The 15,565-nt window shown below is 38.4% G+C and overlaps 1 protein-coding gene across 5 annotated transcripts in view; it reads left to right on the top strand.

The window, feature by feature from the left end:
• Window positions 1–15,565, top strand: part of znf385c (zinc finger protein 385C) — a 102,045-nt gene that overhangs the window by 10,775 nt on the left and 75,705 nt on the right. The window contains exon 1 of one of the 5 annotated variants that reach the window (XM_079891643.1): window positions 1,902–1,928. The exons of the other annotated variants lie outside the window; for them this stretch is intronic. The gene's annotated coding sequence lies outside the window, so the exon portion shown is untranslated. Of the gene's footprint in view, window positions 1–1,901; window positions 1,929–15,565 lie in introns of those variants that run through there. 5 annotated transcript variants of the gene reach the window in all.

The raw sequence follows: 15,565 nt of genomic DNA, 5'->3' as shown, positions 1-15,565 counted from the left end.
ACCAGCTGTATTAGCATGTTATAGCACTCTCTGATGGCATCAATACTCTTCTGATGTTTTGAGTGTGTGTGTGTGTGTGTGTGTGTGTGTGTGTGTGTGTGTGTGTGTGTGTGTTAGAGGGGGAGAGACAGACAGAAACCATGATTGTAGTAGAGGGAGTTTAGCTGTGTCATGATCAAAGAGCTTCTTGAACCTTCCAATTTGCTGTAGTTTTGTTGCTTCCTTCCATCTTCAGGTCCTCCTGAACCTCCAGACTAACCTCTCTGCCTCTGTAATGGCTTATAGCGAGCGCTGCTCTGATTAAAGCTGAGATTATGGGAGTGATTGTTCTGCACTCACACTAATCCCTTCCCATGCTTTCTCTGAGTGTCACTCACTCATGTGTATTCACTCTTCACACATGCACTGTTTTCACCTGCAAATGGATTTTGTATGCATTTTTAGATATGTGACTAAAACATATCACCAAGGCTGCATTTATTTGATCAAAAATACAGTAAAAACAGTAATATTGTGATATGCTATTACAATTTAAAATATTTGTTTCTATTTGAATATATTTTAAAATGTAATTTATTATTCCTGTGATGGCAAAGCTGAATTTTCAGCATCATTACTCCAGGCCTGTTACTTACTCCAGGTGATCCTTCAGAAATCATTCTATCTGATTTGATTCTCAAGAAACAATTCTGATCAATTTTTTTATTTTTTGTATCATTATAAATGTCTGAACTGTAACTTTTGATCAGTTTAATGCATCCTTTAAAATGATTATTTGTTTAATTTCTTAAAAAATAATAATCTTACTGACGACCCAATATATATATCCCAAGATATGCTTGGATTATTTGAATGCATTCTTTATATCTTTTTTTTTTTCTTCTTCTAAATGCATTGGTGGTGCATCTTGATGTGATATTTTTTGGTAACTGCTATTTAGCTTACTCTGTGTAAAGAAGGTAGCTGCATGCTATTTAGTCTAAGAGTAAATAGCAGTAGATAGGCCTACTGTTTGCACCAAGAACTGCATTAATGCCAAGAAACAGCTTGTTGTTTAATAGTGTCAAATGAGAATAGATGCTATTCACACATATAGTGTAAATAGAAGTGATATGCTATTTTTACTAAGGGCAAATTGTCTGAACAGTAGTGGGCGGAGTTATTAGTGAAAATAGCCTCTGCCAGCATGCTTGACTATGTGCCCTAGTGTCAATGGACACTGCCTATCTTGTTCTCATCATAAACAAACACGTATTATTATTTTAATTATTGGAATCTTGAAATGGATCTTGAAACAACTTTATTTCATCATGCCTTGTCTTTGTTATTGCTGACAAAATCAAAAGGCCTGCATCATTGGAAACAACAAAGAGGCAAAGATCACCTCAAGACCTTGATGTGTTTGCTGTTTATTTGTGGAGGTGCAGCAGTGGGGAACATTAATGAGGCTCTCAAGGACAAAACACACCCCTGCTCCTCCAGGTCTCCCCGTGTGACTCCCGGCCCACTCCCATCTCCACCTCAGGCGGCATGCCTGTGAAGCGGGCTCTGGAGGAGATGGTGACGTCTGGACCGGCTGACTCACACTGAGGAGGCAGACTCTTGACTTTATATCCCCTTATCTCTTATTTTCTCTTCCTCTATCCATCTATTTTTACTTTCCTCTGTGTCTCCATATCTCCTGATCTTTTTTCCTGATGACTTCCTAGCAGGAGAGCACGCAGAGCCGCGTATTTGGGTTTCATGAGAAGGTTTCTATCATTTTTGTATTTCTATTTTTTGCAGGGGTTTAGTGATGTTGGTACATAGCCATGAAGAATCCACAGTGGGTGATTAAAGATTGAGCTGCAACACTGAGTGATTCATACTCTGAGCAGGAGTGCCGCTTTGAATGTTCATATCAGCTCATGAGAGGAGTGGATGAATAGGTACTTGTGTGTGTGTATATGTTTCTGCTTTTGTGGGATGTTACTGGTGCTCTGTGTGTGTGTTTGGTCAGTGAGTGAACTTTCCTTTTACCTGATGATTAAATATTCCCTTTGCCATGTAGCACACACATAGAGCCAACACTTAGAACAAGACCACTCTGTGTGTGTGCTCCTGTATGTGTGTGTTTGTGTTTTAGATGGCGATCTGGGTTTGGTGCGGAGGAGGTATGGGTGCAGGGGATGAGAGGGTGGAATACAGTGGAGCTCTGTACCTACCCAAACACGCATGCACACACACACACACACACACACGCACACACACACACACAGTACATATGCTAAATGAGGACTTACCATATAGATTTTTGTTGGTTTTGTAAAAAGCTAATTATAATTAATAGGGACAAAGTCAAAAACGTAAGTTTAAAAGTAAAAAAATAATTCATTAATGATAATAAATATATTTGTTTTTATTCTAAAATTATAAAACTTTTGTAATATTATAATAAAAAAATATTATTAATGATAAACGTTTTTCATGCTACATCAGTGACAGTTGAATAGTATATAAAATAGTTTAAATAAACTAAATTTAAAATCTTTTCTGTGGGGATGTACGATGTTTTGGTTATCTGCTGATTTTTTTTAAATATATATTTTTATTAGTATTTTGTGGATGTACAATGACCAATTTGGGATTTATTTTGTTCATGATCTTTCTCTTTATTTTTGCATTTAGATTACTTTGCCGTCATCTATATTTGTGCTCAGTTAGTTAAACACAATAATAAATGAATAACACTTGTAAATGTATTCTTTTATAAATCTTGTTGTGGCAAGTCTCTTACGCAGGTGATGATTGTTTAATGAATATTTTTGCCACAACAATCTCAAAATGAATTGGCCTATATAGAACTCCTACTGTACTTTATAATGTTGTGATGTGTATGTGATTGATTTAATTTGTGCATGTCACTTACATCATCATGGGTTGGATGATCATTATTTCTACAAGTTGACTTAAATCATGTTACGGGCCTCTTTACTGGCATTTGGCGAATGCTTTATTTTTTTTAAACCCTGGGATGTTTTATCAGATTTAGCTTACTTCAAGAAACAGCTCTTTCCTTAAAGATCTACGAAAACACACTCATCTTATGTTTGTTAGTTTTTCTTAGTTGTATTCCTCTAGTGTTCCAGTGTCATACAAAATGCACTGCTTGTGACACATTTTTATCTTTTCTACTTTCTCTCTCCATCCTTTTCTTTCTCACTCATTCTTTCCATCAGTGTATAAATAGCATCAGAATGGCCTATTAAATGCTCTTTTAATTATTCTTTCTGCTTGTCTTTGACCTTGGCACACATTATCTCCTTCAGTTAATTGTGACGTGTAATTCACTCCAAACACAGCTGATGGAAAGATGGCACAAAGTCTCAGCTCTGGCCTCCATTATGTTGTTAACTGCGGATGACACAGCACACTACGGTGTTATAATCTGCACAAAGTGAAACAGCTATTGCCAGATTGCTACTTTTGTCAGTTTGACAGCGAGGATGGTGTAGAATAGCTGTAACCTCCAGAGACTCCTCCAGCCCTCCATCCTATGCTCTATGCTTTGACTGTCTTTCTGTGTGCTTGTCTCATTTGTCCTCTCTCTCTCTCTTTTTAAATGTTCTCTTTAACCTGGCCAAGTGAGACACTTTCGCTTTTTACCCCCCACCGATTTCCCTGAAGGGGAATATCTCACAGACGTGTGCATACACACACACACACACACACACACAGAGAGAGAGAGAGAGAGAGAGCTCCTGTACCATTTCTCATTACTGACATTGTTGCTGCAGGTTTAAAACCATGCCAGGCATAGCTGTGACCTGTACACACATACAAAGTGAAAGTACCTGCAAAGTGTCCTCTTGGGCAGGAGGAAGTGTGTGTGATTATAAGTGTTCATCGCGTTTATATGGGTTTGCTTTAAACCATCACACATGCAGTCTGTCTGTCTATCTGTCTGACTGTCTGTCTGTCAGCCTGTCTGAAATCTGTCTGAATCTATCTGTCTGTCACAGTTTTTTTTATAAATCTGCATAATATACATGTCTCTCCTCACAGTTTTATCTGTAGTGCAATTTTGTTTCCTCTGCAGTACCACATTGCCAGCATCACCTCTCTCTGTGTAATGTATTTGTGTGTGTTTTGTGTCTGTGTAAATGGCACTGATGAATATCTAATGTGTGAAAGAGCATGTAAACACATGCTGAGAGGATGCCAGCATGTGAAACGGACAAACATTATTCAGGGTTATAAGGATTCACCCTCAGTGTGTGTGTGTGTGTCACAAATATAGGTTCATTAAAATATTTTGAGGTGCTCAGTGTTGCGGAAAATGCAAGCAGGTGGGCAGACGTGACAAGTATGTGTTGTTTTGTATGTGTGTGTCAGGGTGACTTGTGTCTCCTCATCGAGCACATGTCTCATCCTGACACCTGTTTGCTCCTAAACTGTTTTGGGTTGCCACGGCTCCTCTGGGGAGTCTGCTCGCTACCAAAGCGGTTAACCGCCACAGGAATGTGGAGAACCCTGTCCCTCTGCTCTCAGCAGACAATTATTTACCCCTTTTTTCCTCCTGTTTCCTCTAATTGATTTCGTTCACTTTTACCCTTTCTTGTAATGTGGAAAGTGTACAACATAATGTGTGTGTGTGTGTATATTGGATGGTTAGAGAGTGTAACGGCAATTACTTTTGCCCTCTGGGTCCAAGTAACACCCCACAGTTAGATAGATTGATAGATAGACGGATGGACTGATAGTTGATAGATACATGACTGGATGTATGTATGGATGGATGGATGGATAGATGGCTTGATGAAGCTGTACTGAAGTAAAGAGAGAGCTCCCCATATTCAGCCTGTCAGCTGGTGAGCTTAACACAGAACAAGCCAGGTTTATACCCTATAACCCCTTCAGAACCTTCTCACACACATTTCAGTGGGTGTTTTTAGTTTTCATGTAATTTTTTCAGAATGAACTCCTGGTATACCACTCACAATCACATCTCTGTATTTGAGTGAGTTTTGTGTAAATGTGTGCAGCCTCACATGAGTGCTTAAATGGGTTTAAATGCATTCAGCTTTGTTTCTTGGTTTTGTTTGGATATTTATTTCTGCATTGTACAGGCTGTGGCTTATGTGACCCAACCCCCCGGAATAACAATCACATTCAAATCGACACCTTTAAATGTTTCTAAGCTGACATGAGAGTGAATTCTGTGATACCTAATGCCATCTAAAGATCCGTATGTTGGCATGCAGTGTTTGTTTAATAGGTCTTAAATGTACATAAAATAAACAGGCTATTTAAGAGATGACAGGGGTTCATGATGGGGTGCGATGATCAAATGGCACTGCGGTTAACCCATGCCTAGAAATGTGGTCGTCATTCCTGGAATGTGTGTTAGCTCTCTGAGCTTTAAGCCACGCTGCATCCATAAAGGCTTTAAATAAAGTTTATTCGAAATATGCCATACAGGATAACTGCAAACAGGAAGATCAACAACCATGCCTTTATCGCTTCCTTTTATACATCCCAAGCCTACAGTGTATGTTTGTGTCATTTATGAAATAAAATGATATAGTCCAGCTTGATCTATTAAGTGCATGGCAGTATGCTTCTATCATTTGATCAGTCTGAGTGTGTGTGTCGTAACGTGGCAGGTGTATTTTCGTTGTGATTGACAGGGTAATCAGGATGGATTAGGGCTAAAGTGAGTACAAATGTGATGGAAAACGTTTTTAGTTACACACTAAGCCCTCTGTTGTTTAATCTAGCCCTCCTGCCCTACACGCACACAGATCTACAGATGGAAGGAGTGAGAGGGGTTATTCAAAAGGCCGGTTCAGTTTGCCCTTAGTGTTAGTGACATCGAATCAACTTACTTGTTTGCTTTGGAAGGGCTTTGCTGTGTTTGAATTTGTGTGTGTGTGTGAAGCTGCAAATAGCCCACCTCACTATCCAAGCAAAACACACAGTGCCAACATGTGGAAACCTTTTAAAAAAGCATTGCTTGAGCTCACGGATTCACCATCTACTGAGAATGGTGCTGCTGAGTAGGTGTAGTACAGTGTTTGATGATTATATTACGAAACTAGTCTGCTTGTGCTGGAATGGAGGTGGCCTGCTACCAAATCCATTCAAATCCCTGCACTTAATGGAGATGGAGCATCATTTTCTCTCCCCCTCCCTCCCTCCCTCCCTCCCTCCCTCCCTCCCTCCTCCTCTTCCTCCTCCTCCTCAGTGTTTCTCCTTTTCTCTTTTACACATTCACACACACATTTCATTTTCAGTTATGGTGGGGATTTTCTGTTGTTTTTGTACTAAGCTAATGGTAATTTTATCCACCAACCCTAAACCATGACACTTATAAATACTTTTATGCATTTTTACGTTTTCATTTAGACAGTATTTAGTCAGTTTATTAAGCTGTTTTCTGAATGGGTATAATTGAATGAAGTAATAATACTTGTAATAATACTGAATGAAGTAATAATACTGATTGTTGACTTTGGTATTTTGACAAATTGGAACCTAAAGTGATAGTTCACCCAAAAATGAAAATTCTGTCATCATTAACTCTGCTTCATGTTGTACCAAACCTGTATGGAACCTTTTTGAGTGAACTATCCCTTTAAGCGATCTTGAATTTGAGATTTTAAGGTCTGAAATCTCGGCAAAGAGATGCATGTGATATTATTGAGATCTTTTTCTGAGTAGAAAATTAAGGCAGGTCATATAGGACCAGATTTACTGAACAGGGCAAATTAGCGTGAGATCACAATTCCAAAAAAGCGCAAAAGGGAGTGGAAAGTGCTGCGCATGATCTACTGAAGACACGCTAATTAAAGAACACAGACGCAGCCAGATCATTTCCATAATGACCAACGCAATCTACCAATAGCAGCGCAAATTAGCGGCTGTTGTTTGTTTGTTTTTTGGCCGATAAAAATACCAGTAAATTGACTAGCGCAAACCTTAGTAAATCCCTTTGCATGATTCATTTAAATACTCTCCTCCAATCAATTTTGCATCTGAAGGTGAATCTCCTACAAATGCCTTTTCAGCACTAATTTTTCACTGCGTGTCTTTTGTAAATCCTGACAGTAGTTTTTAATGCCAAAAGAGTGCTGTTAGTAAATCTGGCCCTTAATGTCTTAGCTGCCAGAAAAACACGTTCTGTCTAATCGGGGGCTTAGAGAAACATTTGAGATAATGGAGAGATGTCATGTTTTGTTTTTGTTTTTTTACCATCAAAATGGGTAATAGAAATAACGGGCCTCATTCATGTTAAGAGTTATTTCCACTTAAAATGGTCTCTACTCCGGATTCACAAACACTTCTTAAACATCAGATTTGATAGTTAAATGTGTGTTTGTTAATGAATTCCAATCATTCGTAAATAGGACGCGCGTGCACACTTATTCACAATTGGCATAATTCCCGCCTATGAATTACAACTACTCAAATTACGTGTCCAGGAACGCTGTGGAATCTTCCGGACTCCCTTCTCAGGTTTGGCTCCATTATATTGCATAAATGCAAAAGAGACTAATAGGCCATATGCATAACAATAAATATTCTATTAATGTGTGTCCACCAAAGCGTTTTTTAGACAGCTGCATGGTGCTTTTCTGAAAACGGCCAGCTGGTGGCGCAGCGTTTTTCCAGCTGAGAAACCAATGTGTTAAGAGTCTTATTTTGAAGAATATTACTGATAAAAAAAATGCAGTAACCATATTAACTTTTCCACTGTTCAGTCGTTGTACAAGGAGGATGGTTGGTCGGTGTATTCGTCCCGCCCCTCCTCCATGACGGCTGGGTAAAAAATTTACGTCAGAGTGGCTTTGAATGATTTACTCAAAAAATCATTCTGCTCGTGTTTCATGAATGAGGCCCAGTGTCATAAGAGTAATCTCATAACCAGTAAAACTATTGATTTTATAAAACAAACTGTACTTTTGCCATAGTTCTCCAGACCAAAGCTCATCCAGTAGTCCCTTTTTGATCCTTCTCCAGATTCCTTTTCCTCTAGACTGTAATGCCAAGTGGGATTTGAGCACCACCATCTTCGGAGAGGCAATGTTTTTAATGCAAATGTCATGTAATTTTGAATGTGCGACTGCATCAGTCTTATTTCTGTGACCTTTGAAGCAACAGATTTTGATGGATTGAGATGCGTTTATCCAAAATGTGGCCACCCGTTACTTGAAGTCCAGCGCTTTTGAAAATACCTTTTCTTTGAAGTATATAGATGGCTTGATTCACTTAAACACTGTCAATAAAGCATGTTCCTGTCACAAGAGTTTATAAGGTTCCTGGCTTCGAGGATGTAGTTATATTCCAGTGTAAAAATGTGAGAATAAACAATTGAAAAAATTTGATCAACCAATTTGAATATTGGGGTAGGCGCAGGAGCCATCCTAGTTCTTTCTGATGAGTTGATGCGGCTCAGAGAAATGTGTTTCTTGTCTTAAAGGTATTTCATCCAAAAAAGAAAATTCTGTCATAATTTGCTTACCTTTGTGTCATTTAAAAACCTGTATTACTTTCTTCTCTGGATCATAAAATAATATATTTTGAAGAAGGTTGGTAACCAAAAAGTTTTGGTGGAATGACATAAGGGTGCTATTCCGTGTGTGTGTGTGTGTGTGTGTGTGTGTGTGTGTGTGTGTGTGTGTGTGTGTGTATGTGTGCCCTTGTTTATATTACATTGTGGGGACCAAATGTCCCCATAAGAATAGTAAAACCTGAGATCACCTACATTGTGGGGACCAGCCAGCGGTCCCCACTTTTCAAAAGGCTTATAAATCACACAGGATGAGTTGTTTTGAGAAAGTAAAACTGCAGAATGTTTCCTGTGATGGGTAGGTTTAGGGGCAGGGGCAGTGTAAAGGGATAGAATGTACAGTTTGTACGGTATAAAAACCATTACGTCTATGGAGAGTCCCCACAAAGATAGTGAACCAGACATGTGTGTGTGTGTGTTGCAATTCTTGTGTATCTAACTTTTTTTTTTTTTTACTTTTTTTCAAAATAAGCAAATGATGTAAAAAGAAGTTAAATAAAACTGTAAATAAACCTTTTTGTACTGTACAGACTGTATATTATGGTGCTTTTCCACTGCATGATACGATTCGGCTTGGCTCGGCTCGGTATGCTTTTCCACTGCGGTTTAGTACCGCTTCAAAGTGGGTGGGATTATAGACTGCTCGTTAAAGGTCCCGTATTATGCCCCTTTTCACAAGATGTAAAATAAGTCTCTGATGTCCCCAGAGTGTGTATGTGAAGTTTCAGCTCAAAATACCCAACAGATCATTTTTTACAGCATGTTTAAATTGTCATTTTTTGGGGCACAGAAAAACGCGCTGTTTTAGTGTGTGCCCTTTAAATGCAAATGAGGTGCTGCTGGACGACACAGGGGGCGGAGCTTCATGAGCTCGCGCTCAGTCTGTCAGGAAAAATTCATCTCACGGAATGATGATAATATCAGAAACTCTCAGTAACTGTGTTCAGTTTGAGTCGGACAATAATGCCTACAGAGTCAGAGTGCTGTATAGAGATGAAACAGGTATAGTTTAGTAGTTTAATTACGGTTATTATAACGTATTTGTCATCTGCTTGTAGGCTATGTATCCATTATTTATTAATAGCCTACAAGTCTGCTGTCTGAATGATGATCAAACATATACTGATGAGTTTAATAAAGTTTATTGTACATCACACAAAAGATGAAGCGTCAGTTTTACTTCAGAAAATCACCGTAAGAGCTGAGTAAACAGTAAGTTATAAGAAGTGCGCAAGTAGCCAGTAGAGTTGAGGGAGCATTCCTGTGGGCGGAGGTTAGTCAAAAAACTGTTCTAGTGACATCATTAAAGAAGGAAGTAGAGGGATGTAGTCCAATTGAGCCGTTTTTTTGTAGTCAACTTCTGTTAAATAAAATATCTCGCTTGGCATTGAACTTTGAGCTTTATAATTTTACAGATATTATTTATGCTCTAACAGCAACATTACACACTAACTAAAGTTTGAAACATGGGATCACGAAGAACGTGACCTTTAAAGTTGCTGAAAAACTTTTTTCCTGGTCGCAAAATCCGCTCCTCGCTGGATCCGCTCCTCAGCTACCAACGAGAGGAACGTTGGTACCTCATCTACTGACCGGTCACCACGATTCAGCCATTTTTTTTTTACAAGTTTACAAGTTTTTTTCTCAAACAAGTCATTTATAAAAATAGTCATTATCTTTTCTTGTATTAGGATAACTTGTATAAGTAAGTGTGTGTGTGTGTGTGTGTGTGTGTGTGTGTGTGTGTGTGTGTGTGTGTGTACCTATATTTTGGGTACAAATTTGTACCCAGAAGGGACCAAAAAACTCCATTTAGGGACGTCCTCGTTTGTAAAACTGGTAATTGTTTTGTTTTTTTGACATGATGAAATTTATCTCCAGAGCCATTCTGAGAGTCACTTCATGAGCATTTTACAGTTTAATTTTAGAAAAAACTATCGTCATATCATACACACACAGAAACTCAAAGGTCTTCACGGCAACCCGTCAAAATAAAAGTTCGGTTTAACTTGAAGAAATTGACAGAAATAATTAGGCTACTGTACAGTAGATTTAGCTACGTCTCTATTTTTTTTATAAGCAATATTTACGTTTAAACAGCATGCAGCCTTTAATGCTTATATGTATTATTTACTCATAATTACCATCATAAATAAAGTCATTGAATTGAATTTAATATTTTTTTCAAATTTTGGTATCGTGACATGACATCCCTACCTGACATCATGCATCAGTTTCAAAACAACGCTGTTCTTTTTGCTCCTCACAGCTCAGAAAGCTAGAATAATTTGTTAATGGCTGTGTAATGATGGTTTTTATGTTTTTTTTCTGTTAATGACCTGCTTTCAAAATGTCTGCAATGTGCATGGTTGTGGGTGGGTGCACTGCATGAATAAGAGAATATTGTCACATCTCATTCTCCTCCTCCATCTGAATTTTCTTCATGCATTTGGTAAAACAGCCTTCTGAATGTGTGAGTGTTTGTTCCTCGTATATTTTGACTGGAGCTAGTTTACACACATGCTCACACATTTATTTGATGATGCAGTACATCAACCTCAGGTGTCAGGGAGCTGATTGACCTGCTAAGTGTGTGTGTGTGTGTGTGTGTGTGTGTGTGTGTGTGTGTGTGTGTGTAGCATTAGGTGATTGTGTGTGGGTGTTTGAAAGAGTGCCAGAATCGCATAAAGCATTGTGCCTTTTAGCAACCTTTGTAACAAAAGAAACGTGCACTCGACTTGGTGACAGAAAATTCATTATAGCATAAAATATATCATAAAAACCAGTAAATATTGATGATTTTACACTTAGTGAACTTAGTGAATGGTTTTACACTTAGTCAAGAGAATCGATTCAAAGCAACTTAAGTGGTTATTCAAGAGAATCGATTCATGCCTGTCGTTTTTGTATTGTTATGGTTGAGTACGATACCTAAAGACACCGTAACAGATTTCCACAGATACTCATATTCCTGCTTTGTAGGTTTTAAGATTACTTCAGAGTCATTATCAGTAAAAAGAGGCCTCATTGATACCAGTTCACTAGCATCGTGCCTTCCACCGCATTCTCTTGAGATGAATAACCGTTTTTCTATCCTAGTTTATTTCTTGCAGGTTAATTGACCTCTCTACTGAGTTTTCTGGATCATTTTCCCCAGTGATCTGTTGTTCATAATGCTCAGCAGTCCCCAGACGTCCTCTCCCTGATCTCACGGACACTCACTTATCACTGAGACACATAAAGCACAGCCCAATCTCTTCCCCCACTGGAAAATATGGCACTGTCAGCGAGCAAAAGAGAGAGAGAGATAAGAGGCTGTGCAGGTTGATGTTGAGTTATGCTAATGCATACCATCAGCCGGCCGCCTCTTTCACTGTGAGTTTGCTATCCGCTATTATTTGACTTCACTTGCATAATTCTGAATTTATAATTATGTTCTGTAGTGTTGTACAGCTCAAAGACAGGAGACCTGGACAGATCGTGCTCTTCACGAACCTCCATAGTCTATACAGCATCTGTTAGCATAATCAGAACTGGCTGTGTCACTGGATCATGCCTGCTCTTTAAAATGTAATAACTGTTTATCAATACAAATTCAAATTGAATTAGTTACATTATCTGCTTACTAATGAAATACATTTTAAATAATTGCATATGTGCCAATGACAAGACACTCTTTTGTATTAATGTAAAATACATCCAATACATGCGTACAGTGATGTACAGATCGTGATTGTTTTTTCACTTTTTCAGTAGATTTTATGTTTTTGAAAGTTAAAAAGAAAGTTAAAATTTTGAAATCGAAATATTTTGTAGCATTATAAATGTCTTTAGTGTCCCTTTTGATCAATTTAATTCATCCTTGATAAAAAAAGAACTAAAAAGTTCTAAGAAAAATTAAACCTCTCTTGAAAATAGTTAGGGTTTTTTAAAGACTTTTCCTTTTCTTAAGCGTGGCCACTCTTATGTATTTGACCCTTATTTCAGTATGAGATGGGAAAAGCCCCCTAATAAGGATAATTCAGAGGCTGTATACACAGCAATACACACACACACCTCATATGATACAGAAAGTAATTTAACATGGATTAAACTGACGTTATGAAACAGACAGCAGATGTTACAAAGCTATGAAATTTCTTCTTGTCCCAACTGAGTTGAACACACACACATTACACGCGCGCACATAGCATGGCCTGAACAAACACACCCAGCTCCACTGGTAATGCCAGCGGCCCTCAGCAAACTTATTAGGGAGAGAGCATGCAGTCAGCCGTTCACACAACTCATCGTGTTCCACAGGGCTGTGTCTCCAAACCAGACAGCATCACTTTAGAGGAAAAACAACAGAAGACTCATCACTCCAGCTCAGCCAGCCTATTACAGATTCATCTGAACACACAACGCCAGTGGCTAATAATGTTACGCACACAACTACCGTAGCTTCCATTTGCTAGATTGAGTTTAAAACTGTTGGCAGACGTTGTATTTTTACTGGCACGTCTTTATTGTGTCTGATAGTAAATATTACTGTGGCATTCCAGAGCTGATTTTATCTTCACTTTCACCACTTATGACCACTTACCTTTGATTTGGCTGGAATGAAAGTGGTGTTTACTGCTGAAATCAGACGAACCGTTCAGAGTTTGGAGTGACAAGTGGAATCAGAATAGCAAATTCAAATTTGTGCACCCACATGTGGTGTGTGTGTGTGTGTGTGTATGTATATATGTATATGTGTATATATATATATATATATATATATATATACATTTAAACATTTTTGTCATATTTCTGGTCTATTATTTTCCATTTTTACTTTTATTTACTCACATATTACACAATTTACACACATTACACAATTTACACACATTAAAATAATATTTTTGTGGTGGTGCCTATGTGGTGGTGCCTGTACAAATGAAATGTATTAATTGTATATTTAATAAAATATATGCGATAATAATAATATATATTTCATTTTACTATGCCTATTTTTTTACTCCATTTACTCAGTAACTGAAGGACTGCTATATTTACTTGACCTGTGGAGGGCGCTCTGTTCAGAAGTTGACCATGTCATGTTGCAGTTGAGTATTTTTGGAGCTCTGAACAATCTGCCCTGCTCTTTGTGCATTTGTTTGTTTACGTGTGTGAGCAAGAGTGACAGAAATACACATATGTCCCTATACGAGTGACTTTCAGCAGGATATCTGTGCACTGATTGATGTAGTCTCATGGGGAGACGTGGATAGAAGACATGAAACAAGACACCCGCAGGACAGCACAGAAGGTCGCTAACATCGCTAACAGCCCTGTCCTTGATCCACTGCCACTCCTTCAGCTGTGTGTCGAGACGACAGGGTGACCTCAGGGCTCTTTTCAGATGTTTGACTAAGACAAATAGGAGCTCAATGAATCTCAAATGTTCCATGATGTCAGCATGACCAAGTGACAGGGCTCAACAATAATGATTTTGTCCTGTTGGTTTGGACGGGCCTGTATTTATTTATTTATTTTTACTTTCCCTGCCAACATTTTAACTAAACCCCCACAAAAATGATACATTTGATTTTGAACCCTATATGAGTAAAAATAAACTCTCTCACACTGACCCCTGCCATCCTTATTTTGGAGCCCTGCAGTAAAGAGATTAAAGGTACAATATGTAAGAATTTTGTATCAAAATATCCAAAAACCACTTGCACAGTGTTTCTTTCAATTATGTACTTACATTATCCTAAATGTTTACAGGAATTTTGTAAATTCTGAGAAATTCACGATTTTAAATAGTGCCCCGTCCCTTGTAACTTGTCGCCTGTCAATGACGTACAGTAATATCCGCGTTATACCTTGTTTCCGCTGTTGTTGTTTGGTTCCAACATTATGGATCATGGCAAGCAGATTTTGGGACAAAAGACAAACGAGGATCAATATCGGCGTGCCGTTTTCGAGATGCCGAGAGCTTCGCGGCAAACTTCGTCTTGACAGAGACGTCGCTCGTCTTTATTAGACAGGTGAGCAAATGTACATAAAACAAATCAATGTTATATAGCTCAACATGATGAAATGTTAGAATATGATCAGTATGTTATTGTAATGTTGATCTAGCTTACTGCTAGTCTCATACAGCCAACAAACTAACACACAGAATAACATTATAACTTTTTATAACACACTCAAATGCAGTGTGATAGTGTAGACCAAGTGAAACACAAGCTCACAAGTTTAATTCGTCTAATAAACTGATCTAGTAATTCAGCACTTGCAGGTGGTTCGGTAGAATGAAATGTCCTCATTCCTTTATATCCGCGGTACTCGCGTGTGGCGCTGATATCAGTCTCTTATTAGCAATCGCACCCTGCTTCATACCACAGTCATGTCAAAAAACATGAATGTATTCACTCATCCATTAACATTATTAGATCCATCAGCATGACGACAAGTTCCATGTATCCGCTTATCACTGCGTCATCAATCTACGCCTTTGTTATTGTAAGAGGTTAGCGACACCTGGCGGCGAAAAAAATTACATATTGTAGCTTTAAATGGCTGACAGTATCAATGGTACCGTCATTAATGGGACACCAGTTTCTGAAGAATATCGTTATGAAACTGCCTGCTTACAGTTTATCACCCTGTTCTAAAAACAAAATCCTTGTAGAATCAATCTGAACCAGTATGTTGATTAAATAGTGTTTTGTTTGACTATTTAACTTATTTTTGCATTCTGTTTTGCTTGCCATGTTTGACCATTCATAGTTGGAGTGTTGTGAGTTGGGAGGGGTGGGTTTACAGTGTGTTTGGGCAGCAAAGACAGATGTGTGTTTGTGCTCTGTGGTCAGGGAGTGGTGTTTGGAGAAGGAGGCGCAGGATCAATGGTACGGTTGTGTACGGTTCAGGTATACCCTACGTCATGGGAACAAAATGTCTCCACAAAGATGGCAATATCTGAAATCCTTGTCCTTGTTGGGACATTTTTGGTCCCCATCATGAGAAAAAAAGGTTATAAAT

Source organism: Squalius cephalus (genome assembly GCF_949319135.1).
Source record: "Squalius cephalus genome assembly, chromosome: 1".
Classification (NCBI taxonomy): Eukaryota; Metazoa; Chordata; class Actinopteri; order Cypriniformes; family Leuciscidae; genus Squalius; species Squalius cephalus.
The sequence above is the reverse complement of the archived record's forward strand: the minus strand, read 5'-3'. Positions and strand labels throughout refer to the sequence as shown.